This window comes from Triturus cristatus, chromosome 3_2 (genome assembly GCF_964204655.1).
Source record: "Triturus cristatus chromosome 3_2, aTriCri1.1, whole genome shotgun sequence".
In the NCBI taxonomy this organism is placed as follows: Eukaryota; Metazoa; Chordata; class Amphibia; order Caudata; family Salamandridae; genus Triturus; species Triturus cristatus.
Window position 1 is genome coordinate 441,611,803 of NC_140584.1, and position 13,116 is coordinate 441,624,918.

Here is a 13,116-nt window from a genome sequence, read left to right on the forward strand (position 1 = left end):
CTCGGTTTCACCTTGTTGAAACGCGATGACGTGCGCTGATTTTACAAACGCATGCCCGTGCTTTTAAACCCGGCGTCTGCCCCGGTTCACTTCACGGGATACTCCCAGGGGAGGACGCGAACTTCCGTCTTAACACAGGTATGAGGGGTACTATGCAGCTAACTTTGTGCGGAGGGGGACGTACAGCATGGTCCTACCTATTTTTAATTTTCTTGGCCACTCAATACCGTTTCGATCATTTGACATAGGGGCCACTTTTTTTTTTTTATGTTTCTTTATAGTGTGTCTCGCTCTCTAGGCTTACGTGTCTTGGTTTTGTCTGTCATTATATATTGTTGTTTTGGGAACGGCATGGGTCCTATACTATGGGATCTTGTTTACTAGTTCTCCTACATTTTCGGTTTTACTCGCTTTACATACGTGTGTGTCCCATTCTTACTCCTTTTATTCCTTTTGTGTTTCTTGGTGGCTCTCAGGGTACGGCAGGGGTCCTACTTTATGGGATATTGCTTATCACCTGTTCCATTGATTCATTGACATGGGGCATTCCACCAATACCAAATCATAAACTTTCTGTGACACGCATTGTTTAAACCATTGTCCTTCCGACTTTTGGACCACTGGCCTTGTTTCCTAAGCGTCCCATCTTTTTATCTTAAACTGAGTCACTTCGACTACGTTGCCTTGCAAACTCTGGTGGATTAACCGCACACCATGGGCAGTCGGAATTCTGCTTGATGTTCCTAGCGTTTTCTATCTGACGAACCAATGCTGGCATCAGAGTCACTTCTTTTGAATTAAAGGATCCTGGTCCTTTTTGTTTTGATTATTTAATTGAATGCAGTGGATCCTGGAAACTTAGGGACTGACTCATATTTTGCGGCTCTGATACCTTAGGGAACTAGACTTCGGAATCTTAGATGGGGTTCAACTCAGAAATTATTTTGACATTAATTTCGTATTAGCTATTTACATATCCACTCTACTTTAATAGATACCTCTACAGTGCCCTTATCATGGTGGCACTGGATGATTGTTAAGGACTGCACACCCAGCACATCTCGTAACCTACCGAGAGACGACTCCTGGTTCACATGAATTCCGGCGCTATTGGATTGCACTTGCATCGTTACTCATGGTACGTGTTCCCCATGTGTCCTATCTCACGGATACACACCTGTCTAGTACCCTCCCCCCTGCCTCTTCTCTCCCCCTCCCCTCTCCTTCCCTGCTCATGAGACAATCATCCTCATATCATGGGGTAAGAAGGGATAGACAGACACATATTCTTGTCACGCATATGAGGTTTCAGATAGGGACACCCCTACTAAACCATTCACTTTTAGTAATTTGAAAGCGTATCCACATTAGAAACATGATGTCACAGCTGTGCATCCCTGCATATTGAATTACGTAATATTCTTTTGTGTAGGGTTGTACACCAGTTTCTCTTGGAAGTGTGTTGTTCGACATATCAACAAGACAAAGTATATTCCTGATGTGTCCTGTGCTTTCATTTTCAGTTTGTTCAAGATAACATTTATAAATAAGTTTTTTTCTTTCCATACTTGATGTCTTTTATATGTATTTTAAATGTTTTGTATAGTGCGTTTATTTATTGTATGTTTCTTTGCATCTTTCCAGCCCTGACGAAGTTCTTTATTGAACGAAACGCGTTGGCTGAGGCTCTGTGTCAACAATTGAATTAAAATAAAGACTCTGTTTATATACCAACTACAGACCACTTGGTGTAATTTACTGGTAAACTTACCTGGTGGTGCACCACCCCAAAACCCCTTTTGAATTTTGACTGATCTGCTTGGCAGTTAGCATCCATCAACGGCGGATGCAGGGGTGTCAGTATGCACACCATCATCTAATACCATTCTATTTACATTGGGAACTCAGTAAGGAGGTGCAGTCATTGGAGTCCGCCGTTTATCCTGTTTTCTTCGGGTTATTTTTACAGGTCGAGTTTGCAGTTTAAGCCTTTAGATTTAACGCTTTCGTCTCTTTTGGATCTGGATGTTAAATAGGAGTAATAACATCTTTTTCTTCATGGTTGGCTGTTTCAGAGAGAAACAAGGATTGGCAAAGCCAATAGGTCCTGCCTATTAGATCTATAGGCTTTGCCAATGTTTTGTAGACAAGCTACACAACACTGTAGCTGCTGTGTGGCATGGCTAAAATTTTATGATGCAGATGTGGTGTCATATTGTAGGCATGTGCATGTGTTGAGCATGTATGTGTGAGCCTACAAATGGAATTTTTAAAAAATATTTATGTAGGCAGGTCGAATCTGACTGCATGGTTACTCCCACTTTTTTCCTGGTGTTTTGCTGGTTTTCGACTTAGTCAGACTGGGATCCTGCTAATCAGGACCCCAGTCTATCTGCTTTCTCCCTACATTGGTTGTTCATGTACTTTAGGTAAACTCCAGATTGGATTATGGGGTACCCTTATCAGTACCTAGTATATGGTATACTATGTACTCAGGCATAAGTACCCCAGAGGCCTCTCAGGGGCTGCAGCATGTATTATGCCACCCCTGGGAGACCATTCAAAATGACACAACAGTTCTGCTACAGCAGCCTGTGTAAGGTGGTGCATGCACCCCTTACTTAGATATAGGTTCACTATATCTATCCTATATCACTGCACATATAAACCTATCAGTCACCCCTATGGCAGGCCTTATCAATCCTGAAGGCAGGGCACTGGGTTTTATGTGAGTGGGTGCCCATGCATGAGCAGAGCCCCTCTGCAGCCTTCAGAAACTATTCTCCGGGGTTGTTTGTGATGCATCCAACCATATATACTTAAGTGTATTATAACTTTCAAACGGCTGCATGGAAACATGTCGTGTTTGGTGTCAAACACCTTGGACTCATACCTCCACACCAGTAACTGGTGTGGAGGTATGATTCCACCCTACTAGAGGGAGAAATTTGACAACACCGGTACACCTGGTACCAGCTTCACAGAACCCTGGCATCACAAAATGGATGCTGCCAGCCACAGACACGAGTCTGCCCTCCTGCTGCTGGACGAAACTCCGGCAGGGGAAGCTGGACAATAGGTTTCCTGTCACAGGGAGCTGTGACCACCTCCCAGACAGACTTTAGTGTATTGGGGCTGGGTGGGTGCACTCTGAGAGTGCTTTGATGTGTGCACTGTGTGCACATTTGGTGTCCCTGTGCATAGTCCAGCTCAAACCGGTTGCAGGGGCTGTCAGCCCCTGCTCAGGTGTGAAACTGGACAAAGGACATGGGTGTAGCCACCCCTCTGTCCTGACCCTCCCATAGGTGGGTCCCCAGAGTTTGTCCCACCCCTTCCTTGGGTATAAAGTAGGAACCCCTGACTACAGGACTTTGGATTTACCTGGACGAAACTCTGCTACAGAAACCAAGTACCTCGACTATCTGCACAATGCTGGATGACTGAAGAATCTCCCTTGGAGTAAAGGAGTTACTCCCCTGCAAGGCAGGCACCTTAAACGCATCTGACCGGTTTGCATCTCCGAAGCTCCTGAGGACTCTGAAGATTTCTGCAACACAGGAGGTGGGTTTCCAAGTGTCCCCGAGGTCGAATAGTGCTCTCAGCAAACCTGAGACCGGCATCCCTCGTGGGGACTGTGCAACCTGTACCCCTGGACACCGTGTCCAGGCATATGCTTTTCGGCGATCCCTGAGGCTGTGCTTTGGGCTACTTGTAGTCCTGACCCCGAGCAGTAATTGCACCAAAGATTTCCGGCCTACACTCCACGAGTGTTCCGTGGGCTGGTATTTTGTGATTCAGCACGGTGTCACTTCACGATCCCTGGTCTGTTGGCCTATGGGTCCCTGTGAAGGCAACTTTAACTTTCAGTGGGCTTTCCTGGTTGCTCCAGACGTGCCCTGACTCTCCATTGCTTGGGGTGTCCCCAGGACCTTGCTGGTCCTCACCGAAGGTACCTCAATACTCTCAAGGGTGCTGGCCTTAGAACCTTCTATGTTCCAAAGGGTTTGCTTGAAGTCCTCTCCTAAGTGTCCTTAATCTTTAAAATTCCAACTGCGACTTTCTCATAGAGTTGTACGGAGCATGCGTCTGTGTTCTCACAAAGCACCCGTCCTCCATGGGTCCCCTGTGTCACTACCTTGGGTGGTTCCTTGGGGTCCCAGCGATTCTACGTGCTCTAGGCACTGTGTCTAGTCAAGTCGGGGTTGTTATACCACTTTCTTGGTATATGGTTTGGTCTCCCCCTGGAGCCCACTGTGTATTGTGCTATTTACTGTCATTCTAGTGCTTTAATATTGTGTATCTTGTTCTCTAATCTCATAAAGAGGTTAGTAGAGAGTGTTTAGTAATAAATAGATATATTATATATATACCTTGTGTGGTTCTCCTTTCATTTGGTCATTCAGGAGGTTATAATCTGGTAAACCAAGCTGCTTTACATTCCTTCGAGACTTAGCCTGAAGGCTGCTCTCCATAGCTACCACTAGGATAGCTTTCAATAAAGGTTGTCTTTAACCTAATCATCAATAAGGGTTGTTTGGACTGGTGCAAGATGCCCACTATAACTAGTGGACAGCATATACCAGGCCAACGTCTCACATTGGTGTGCAGCGGTTGGGATTCAAACTTGCTATTGTTTTATCAGATAATCTCATTAAGTGACTAACTGAAAACCACTAAAGGTACTTAGGTACATATAAATCAAGTCTAGAATAAAGTAAGTTCTACTGAACTTAGAGTTGGGTAATTCAAGGGTCTAGCACACCCTTTCTCCAACCCAAGAGAGTTTATTAGTTCCCACTAGGTTAGGTAGGTGCCACACCACATAACACTAGTATGTCTTCTAGACCAGAAGCCAGTGGGCCTCTGGCAACTAAGTATTACCATATCCCATTCCAAGAATTGAGGAGTATGTGTACAGCTAGGAAACTGAAGACTGGGAAAAACCCTCGCACTCAACGCCTCATAGAGCCTTTGCTTTTAGATGACCTCAGAAAGACCCCAGGGTCTGATGAGGCAGGCAGGTTGGGTGGGACAGCAGAAGAGGAAAGGCCAGGAAGGGAAAACTTCTATGACCTGGACTCTGATGCTGGTCAGGAGGATCATGAAGATCCTAACCTGGACAATCCACTTCTTCCTGAAGGTGAGGGAGAAGGCCTCAGTGGCACTCTCTATACCCCACCTGGAAGGGTTAACAGTTTACCAAGAAGATCAAGATCTCCTTCTCAGGAGTCTAATCATTTTGGTACTTCTGTAGGGACCTCTATTTCTCGTAGGACCTCTGCTTCTCATAAAAGGGAGTCCTCTTATGAGAAGAAGTGCCAAATGCTTGAGTTTGAGAGAGCTAAGCTCAGGATCAAGAGAGAGCAATTGGCCTTAGATAGGGAATCCCTGGAGCTTCAGAGAGCTTCTAAAAAGTTGGGGCTAGAGCCCCATGGTGGCAGCAACAGTGTCCCTAGAGGTAGAGAACATGCTTGTGACCATAGGAACCTGGACAAGATTGTCCCTCTCTACCAGAGTGGGGATGACATCCACAAATGGATAACTGCACTGGAGAGGGCCTGTAAATTACAGAGGGTCCCTCAGGAGCAGTGGGCAGCAATCGTGTGGCTCTCCTTTGCGGACAAAGGTAGAGACAAGCTCCTCACTGTTAGAGAAGAGAATGCTGATAATTACAGTCTTGAAAAGTGCTCCGATTGATGGGTTTGGCTTAACTTCTGAACAATACAGGATTAAGTTCAGAGATACCCAAATGGCACAGACTCAAGACTGGGTTGAGTTTGTAGATTGTGCTACTAAGGCTCTGGAAGGTTGGATACATGGCAGCAAGGTGCATGCCTTTTTAGGATTGTGCAATTTGAATATGAGGGAGCAGATCATTATTAATTGTCAAAACCAGCTTTTACACCAGTACCTGGTGGACTCTGATCTGACCTCTCCCCAAGAATTGGGAAAGAAGGCAGACAAATGGTTCAGAACCAGAGTAAAGCCAAAGAATCAGGGTGGTGACCAGAAGAAAGATTCTTCCAAGACCCAAGAGAAAGGTGGGGATAAATCAAAAGATAAATCCACTACAGGGCCCCAAAAGTCCTCTTCTGGGGGTGGGTCTCAAACTCCTTCATCCCCTGAAAAGAAACCTTATTGCCATGTCTGTAAGACGCTTGGCTACTGGAAAAATGATCCCATTTGCCCTAGGGTCAGCAATAAGGAAAATGTTCCTCCCAGCAATACTACCACTCCTCCTGGTACTACAAGTAGTAATCCCCCAGGTGGTAGTAGTGCACCCAAAAAATTAGGTGGGATCTCACGGGGAACTGAGGTGGACCATGGATTAGAAAGGTCCCCATCACAGGCCTCAGTCTGTGATGGTGGCATGGGATTTGCCACTTTTACTGTCAGTCCTAATTCTTTGGGCAAGTACAGACAGGAGCCACTAATAAATGGTCAGAAAGCTTTGGCATTTAGGGACACAGGGGCTAGTGTCACCATGGTGAAGGGGAAGCTAGTCCCCCCTCAACAGCTTTTACCTGAGTTTAAGTACCAGGTGACCAACATTGATGGTATCAGCACAGATCATCCCATAGCACTAGTCAATCTCAGCTGGGGAGGGGTCACTGGCCCAAAGAGAGTGGCAGTGTCCCCAAACTTGCCTGTAGATTGCCTGTTGGGCAATGATCTGGAAATTTCAGCCTGGGCTGAAGTTGAATTCCAGGCCCATTTAAGAATGTTAGGCCTCCCTGAGAAAGTTGGCGGGGCTCTTAGGGCCTCAGCCCAACCCCAGGGAAATTTTGGAGCCTGAAAGAATGGGCCACTCTACTCCACAAGAGAGCAGAAGGGTTGAAGAAAAGTCTTCTTCCCCCCAGACTATAGGTAAGGGTCAGCTTCCTCAGGGAACTGATCCTACCCCTAGTGAAGGAACTGCCCCAGAGGTGGTCAGGCCTGGCCTGGCAACACCCCTGATGGCAGGGGACCCTTGCAAGGCAGTACCCAGTCTGGAGCAGGTATCCTGCCCCTCTCTACCCTATCTCAATCAGCCTAGGGCTGCAGAGGTCAGAGAGGTCAGTGGACCCCTAAAGGCCCACTGCCCAGAGGAAACTCCCCCCCCCATCAACAGATTAAGGCGACCCAGTCTAGTAGCCATAGCCAGGTGAAAATTCCTCAACCCACTGAGGGATCCCTCTTTTTTTTTTAAACATACTTTATTGGTTATCATAGTGAAAGTACACTATAACATATTTAGTAATTATGGCATTTTATCTTTTGTTGAGTCCCCCAACATATACCTGATATCCCTCTACAAATGATATACTGTTTTGGTTTCAAATGCTTCTTGCTAAATATCCGCCTCTGCGGTCATGTACTGATTGTGTGTATACATGAAATACATTTCTTGACACGCATTGCTTGTAAAGTTTAAGTGTGTTATTGGGTGGGCTGACCAAGCGCAGGCATAAGAACTAACTATTTAAAGTCTTCCATCATAATGTCCCAGTCCAAAGAAATGGGATGTTTCCGCGCCCCCTTTCCTCTTCTCGTCTTAGTGCCGCGCTTTCAGCACTGCGCCATTGTATTCGATCTTCCTGCAATACAGTCAACGGGGGACATCTAGGGGATTTCCATCTCATGGTGATGGCCCTCACGGCCAGTATAAGGGCCAGCTCCAGGAACCGCAGTTGTACTTTGCGAGCCGTGGTGCATTTGTGGAGCACCATAAGGCATTCCAGGATATTGTCCTGAACTGTGAGGTGCGTGACCTCCCCCAAAGAATGCCGGATTCTGCTCCAGTAGTCATGGAGGCGCGGGCATGGCCATAACATATGAGTGAAGTCCGCTTCGTCACCCCTGCATCGGGGGCAATAGTGTTGGGCCTCTGGGAACATGCGGTGTATTCTCTTAGGGGTTAAGTAGGATCTGTGTAGTACCATTGTTTGAATTAATTTAAGTTTAGCTTTACATGATACCCTCTTAGGATGTTCGAGCATGCTCTCCCAGGCTTTGTCAGTGAGTTCTGTGTTTGTATCCTCAGCCCACTTCGTTCTGAGTGTAGTAAGTTCAATAGAGCGGTGCACCCTAATACCTGTGTATAGCCATTTGACCAAGTGGCCCCCTTCTCCCATGTAATACAACAAATGAATCAGTTCATGTTGTGGAGGCTCTGTGCGTTGTGGTGCCCAAGCCTCTTTGATATAGTGTGATACAGCTGCATGTACTAAATATAGGCGTTCCGGTGCACCAGTGGCCTGTACGAAAGTGTCATGATCAAGGTGGACGTAGTCTCCAAAGAACGACCCGAAAGTCTCCATGCCCGTCTCTATCCAGGTCTGTAGCCTGACCTTCGTAGGTCCACCCCCAGGGACAGGAATGCCCAGCAATGGGATGTTAGGTGCATAGGGGGTTGTTCCGGAAGTATACAGCAGAGCTTTTTTCCAGCATTGTATTGCAGTCTTGAGCAGTGGGGGCCCCGCCGATGGAACTTTGGCTTTTGGCAGGATTAAGGAGTGGAGTGTACCCCGAGCTATACTCCTGGATGTATATCCAATTTCTTGTAGGTTCCTGCCTGCTGTCCAGTAGGACAGCCACTGGAGTTGGCAGGCATAGTAGTAGGCCCTGAAATCGGGAACCCCCAGCCCTCCTTTGTGGGACTCTAGTTGTAGCTTCTGGAGACTCACTCTCCGGCGGCCCTTACCCCAAAATAAGTTCTATGAGGATAGTATTTAAGGTGTGGGAGATTGAGTGTGGGACTATCAGGGGCAGGTTCACAAAGAAATATAAAAGACGGGGAAGCATCACCATCTTTGAAATGGCGATCCGCCCCATTACTGAGAGCGGTAGTGATATCCAAAAGGCTACACTCGAGCGTAGGGCGGCGATGGCCTTCAACAGGTTTCCTTCTAATTGGTCCGCTTGCGCCCTATACACTTGTATTCCTAAGTACTTAAATGTTTTGTGAGCTACGGTTAGAGTATAAGTACCGAATTGTGCCATAGCTGGGCGAGGTCCGTCTTGAAAATAGAAGACATATGATTTCCTGGTATTAATAGCGAGGCCAGAAATACTTTCAAAGATAGAAAATAATGTGGGGAGAGGTTCAGCGTCAGCAGTCAGATCACGTAAATAGAGGAGAATATCGTCGGCGTATATTGAAATCAGGTGAGCATTGCCATCAATGAGTATGCCCAGCTGCTCGGCTGATTGTCTCAGGGTGATCGCCAGAGGTTCTAGTGAGAGTACGAACAGGGGAGACAAAGGGCTTCCCTGCCGAGCACCCCTGTGTATCATGTACTCCCGTGAAATATAATGGCTAGTGCGTGCCCTGGCCGTGGGAGAGATATAGAGTGGGCGCACCCATTTGAAGTAAGGAGACCGAATTGCCGTTAAGCAGCAAGCATGTATTCCCATGTTATGGAATCAAATGCTTGGCGTAAATCCAGTGCCAGACAGCCTGCTGCCTGATATGCCATTGGAGTAGCCGACATGATGTAGTGTAAGCGTCTAGTGTTGAGGGACGTGCTGCCATTTGGTAAAAATCCGCATTGGTTACTATGTACGAGGGTGTTTAAGTAAGGTTGTATGCGGTTTGCTAGTGCTTTGCTCAAGATTTTATACTCAGTGGCCAATAGGGATAGAGGCCTATAATTAGATAAATCGGTACTATCACGACCCGGCTTAAGTAAGGAGATGACCAGTGTCTGCATAGTGGATTGTGGCAAGTGTCCAACCTCTAATGCTGCCTTATATACCTCTTCTAGTATGGGGGCCAAGGCGTTCACATAAGTTGCATAAAATTCTATGGGCAGGCCATCAATGCCAGGCGCTTTGTTATGATTTAGGCCTTTCATCACTGCCCGTATTTCATGTTGGGTAATGGGGCCAGCGAGTTCCTTCTGTGTATCCGCCGGTAGAGAGGGGAGTGGTAATCCGTGGAAAAGTCGTCCATGAGCATGTCATTATGATGCACAGGGGCCGCATAGAGGACACTAAGATAATTACAAACTGCCTCATTTATCTCGAGCTGTGTGTAGACTGGCCTTCTGTTCGGTGTATGGATGTGTGTGATAATTGCCAGTTCTGGTCTGTCCCGCACTATGCGGGATAGTAATGTCCCAGCCTTGTCTTCCTCAACGTGCTTCCGTTGTGTGAAGGCACTATAATCGATAACCTGTAGAGTTTCTAACGTCTCAGCGTGGCTAATGCGGGCATTCTGTAAGGCTTCTCGTTTTTCTGGGTCAGTTACTGCCTCCGGTTCTAAGGTATTCATTAGTGTTTCTACACTGATCAGGCGTTGGTGTATCTGTTGTCTGACCCCCACTACCTGCCCAATGGCAGCCCCTCGCACCACCACCTTAAGTGCGTCCCACTCTATGAGGTTGGAGGAAGCTGTATTCCAGTTTTCAGATAAGTAATTGTTAATAGTAGTGGAAATAGCTATGCGGAACGGAGCATCCTCCAGCAACTGGGGCCACAGTTTCCAGGTAGGTACTGAGGTCGGAACTTTCCCCCAGGTAAGTGTGAGCTCTAAAGGATTGTGGTCCGAGAAGGTTTTGGCTAAGTAAGTGGATTGACTGACACGTGTCAATGGCATTTGTACATAAGAATCTGTCTATCCTGGTGTGGAGGGGATGGACCAGCAAATAAAAGAAATATTCTTTATGTGTAGGGTGCATTTGTCTCCATATATCCGTCAACACCAACCGTGGAGCCATGTCTTTAGGTGATCTGCTTGCTCGCAGGCGCCAGCGCCGTGCATTGGGGGATGGGATCTGTCCAAATCTACATCTAGTACCGCACTGCAGTCCCCTCCTAGAATCCAGAGGATCGTATCCCATCCAACCAGAGTTGAACCCAACCGGTGAAAAAACTTATCCTGTTCAAAGTTTGGGGCATATATACTACCCAGGATCACATTTACGCTGTCAAGTGTGCCCTTCAGCAGGATATATCGACCCTGGTCGTCTATACGACGCTCTATCTCAGTGAATGGAGCCTCATGCCTGATCTAGATGGTCGCGCCTCTGGCAAACGCTGAATAATTAGTGGAGTAGATATGGCCTCGCCATTTATTACGGGTCTTCAAAGCCTCCGAGTCTGTGAGGTGTGACTCTTGGAGGAAGACGATATGGGCTTTGCACATGAGTAAATGTGCATGGACACTGTGTCTTTTCTGTGCAGCCCCCAACCCTCGCACATTCCAGGTCAGCAGATTGTAGGATCCTACGGTGGTAGCGTCTCTAGGCATAATCTATTATGGTGAGTGGAGCTCCCTGCAGTGTGGTGCTCATTATGGGTAGCAGACCAGGAGTTGCCCGTTCCCTCAAAACTAACAATACTTGGCTCAGCCATTGAACTGTGCTGGGCCCAATAAAGGTTTCTAACATGTAGATAACACATAACAGTGCATTCGCTTAGTGGGGGGGGTCGCCGCCATCGTCCCTACAGCGGTTGTTACTAATGCAGGGCCCTGGTGGCTCAACGAAGCCCGGGGAGATATAGACATATCATTGCATTTGCATTAACATCGCTTCATATATTCATAGCTTGACTGTAACAGTGCTGGTCTTTTATATAACATAACAGCTGCTACAGTACTCTGTGTCACAGGATCATACAGGCCGTGGGCCCTAGAAGGATATATTAATTAAAACATCACCTTGTTTTGTGTATGTATGTTTTAGCCCTTATGGAATTAGGAATATAAAAGGATACAGTTGTGACAATACATCTGTTATCTTTGCCATCAAAATTATTCTATTTTCGTGCTAGGTATCATCGGCTATAGAGATCAATGTCACATGACCAATCAGGTTAGATACTGTATGGTATAGTAAGGGGGCAATACAGCAGTTCAGTTTTACACAGGGTTGCGCTCGTGACCAAAACACTATAATAGGAGACTGTTGTAGCCGATACCTCTGCGCTGGCACTCAGTAGGTTCTCCATGCAGTCAAATTCTCTGCTACTGAGTTCTTCATGCAAGTACAGATGGTAGAAGTGGAGAAATTACATTAGTTATCTATTAAATCGTCCATGGTCTGTGGTGTTATTGAGGGGAACAGGGCGATGCTAAACTCTGAATCCGAGTGCACGGTGCCGTCCTCTGAATCTGTTTGGATCTTGGTGCTATCTTCCCGGAAGGATCCTGCCACGGCCAAGGCCTCCGCCCTGTTTGTCCATTGTTGTTCGCTCGACAGACCAATGCTAGGTTTGTCCTGTGTGTTCTTGCGAGGTCGGTGGTAACCATGACTCTTAGTATTGGTGGGGCCTTGCCCCTTTGGATCCAATAAACCATTCTGGCTTGAGTCCAGGTTTATTACTTTTAGCCATTCTTCGGCGTCATTCGGGCTGTCAAAGAAGTACGTTTTCCTGTCATGGATTATCTGTAATCTAGCTGGAAAAAGTAGTGCATATTTAAGTTGGGCCGCCCGTAATTTTTTCTTGACGGCTTGGTACGAGGACCTCTGGCGCTGCACTAGGATTGTGTAGTCCGGATATAACGATATGCGATGGTTTTCGTACTGGACTGACTGACTACTAGGGGGTGTGGGGGTGCCCCTGTCGGGATCCAATGAGCTCTTTCTACACAGAGATATGGCGAGAGACCTTCCTGGGCTATATGTTCTTTAAATCAAGCTTCCATAAAGTCTGCGACCTTAGTTCCTTTGCTGCGTTCCGGAAGGCCAATAACGCGTATGTTATTATGCCTATTTCTGCCTTCTGCATCCTCCACCCTGTCCTGGAGGCCGCTGACATGTTGTTGGAGATTCTTGATTTGTGTTGCATTTTCAGTGATTTGAGGTTCCAGGACATGTAGTGTTCCCGGACCGTCCCGGCCAGCTTTCCATGATCCGCTCTGAGCAGAGTTAGGCCTGATGCAAGGGTCCCGATCTGTTGCTCAATCACCAGCCTAGATTAACGCACTTCTTTCAGAATCAAGTCCAGTTTATCTGGAGTGCTCGCCGCAGTCTCAGAGGATGTAGCCCCAGGTGATGGAGGCCTGCTATGATCTTCAGAGGCATTAGTGTGGTTACCAACACTTATATGGTTGTCCAGTACCTTTCCTTTAACTCTTCCCATGCTGATCGTGTAATTGGGGAGGCCACAGACTCATCGATGGCACCTAGG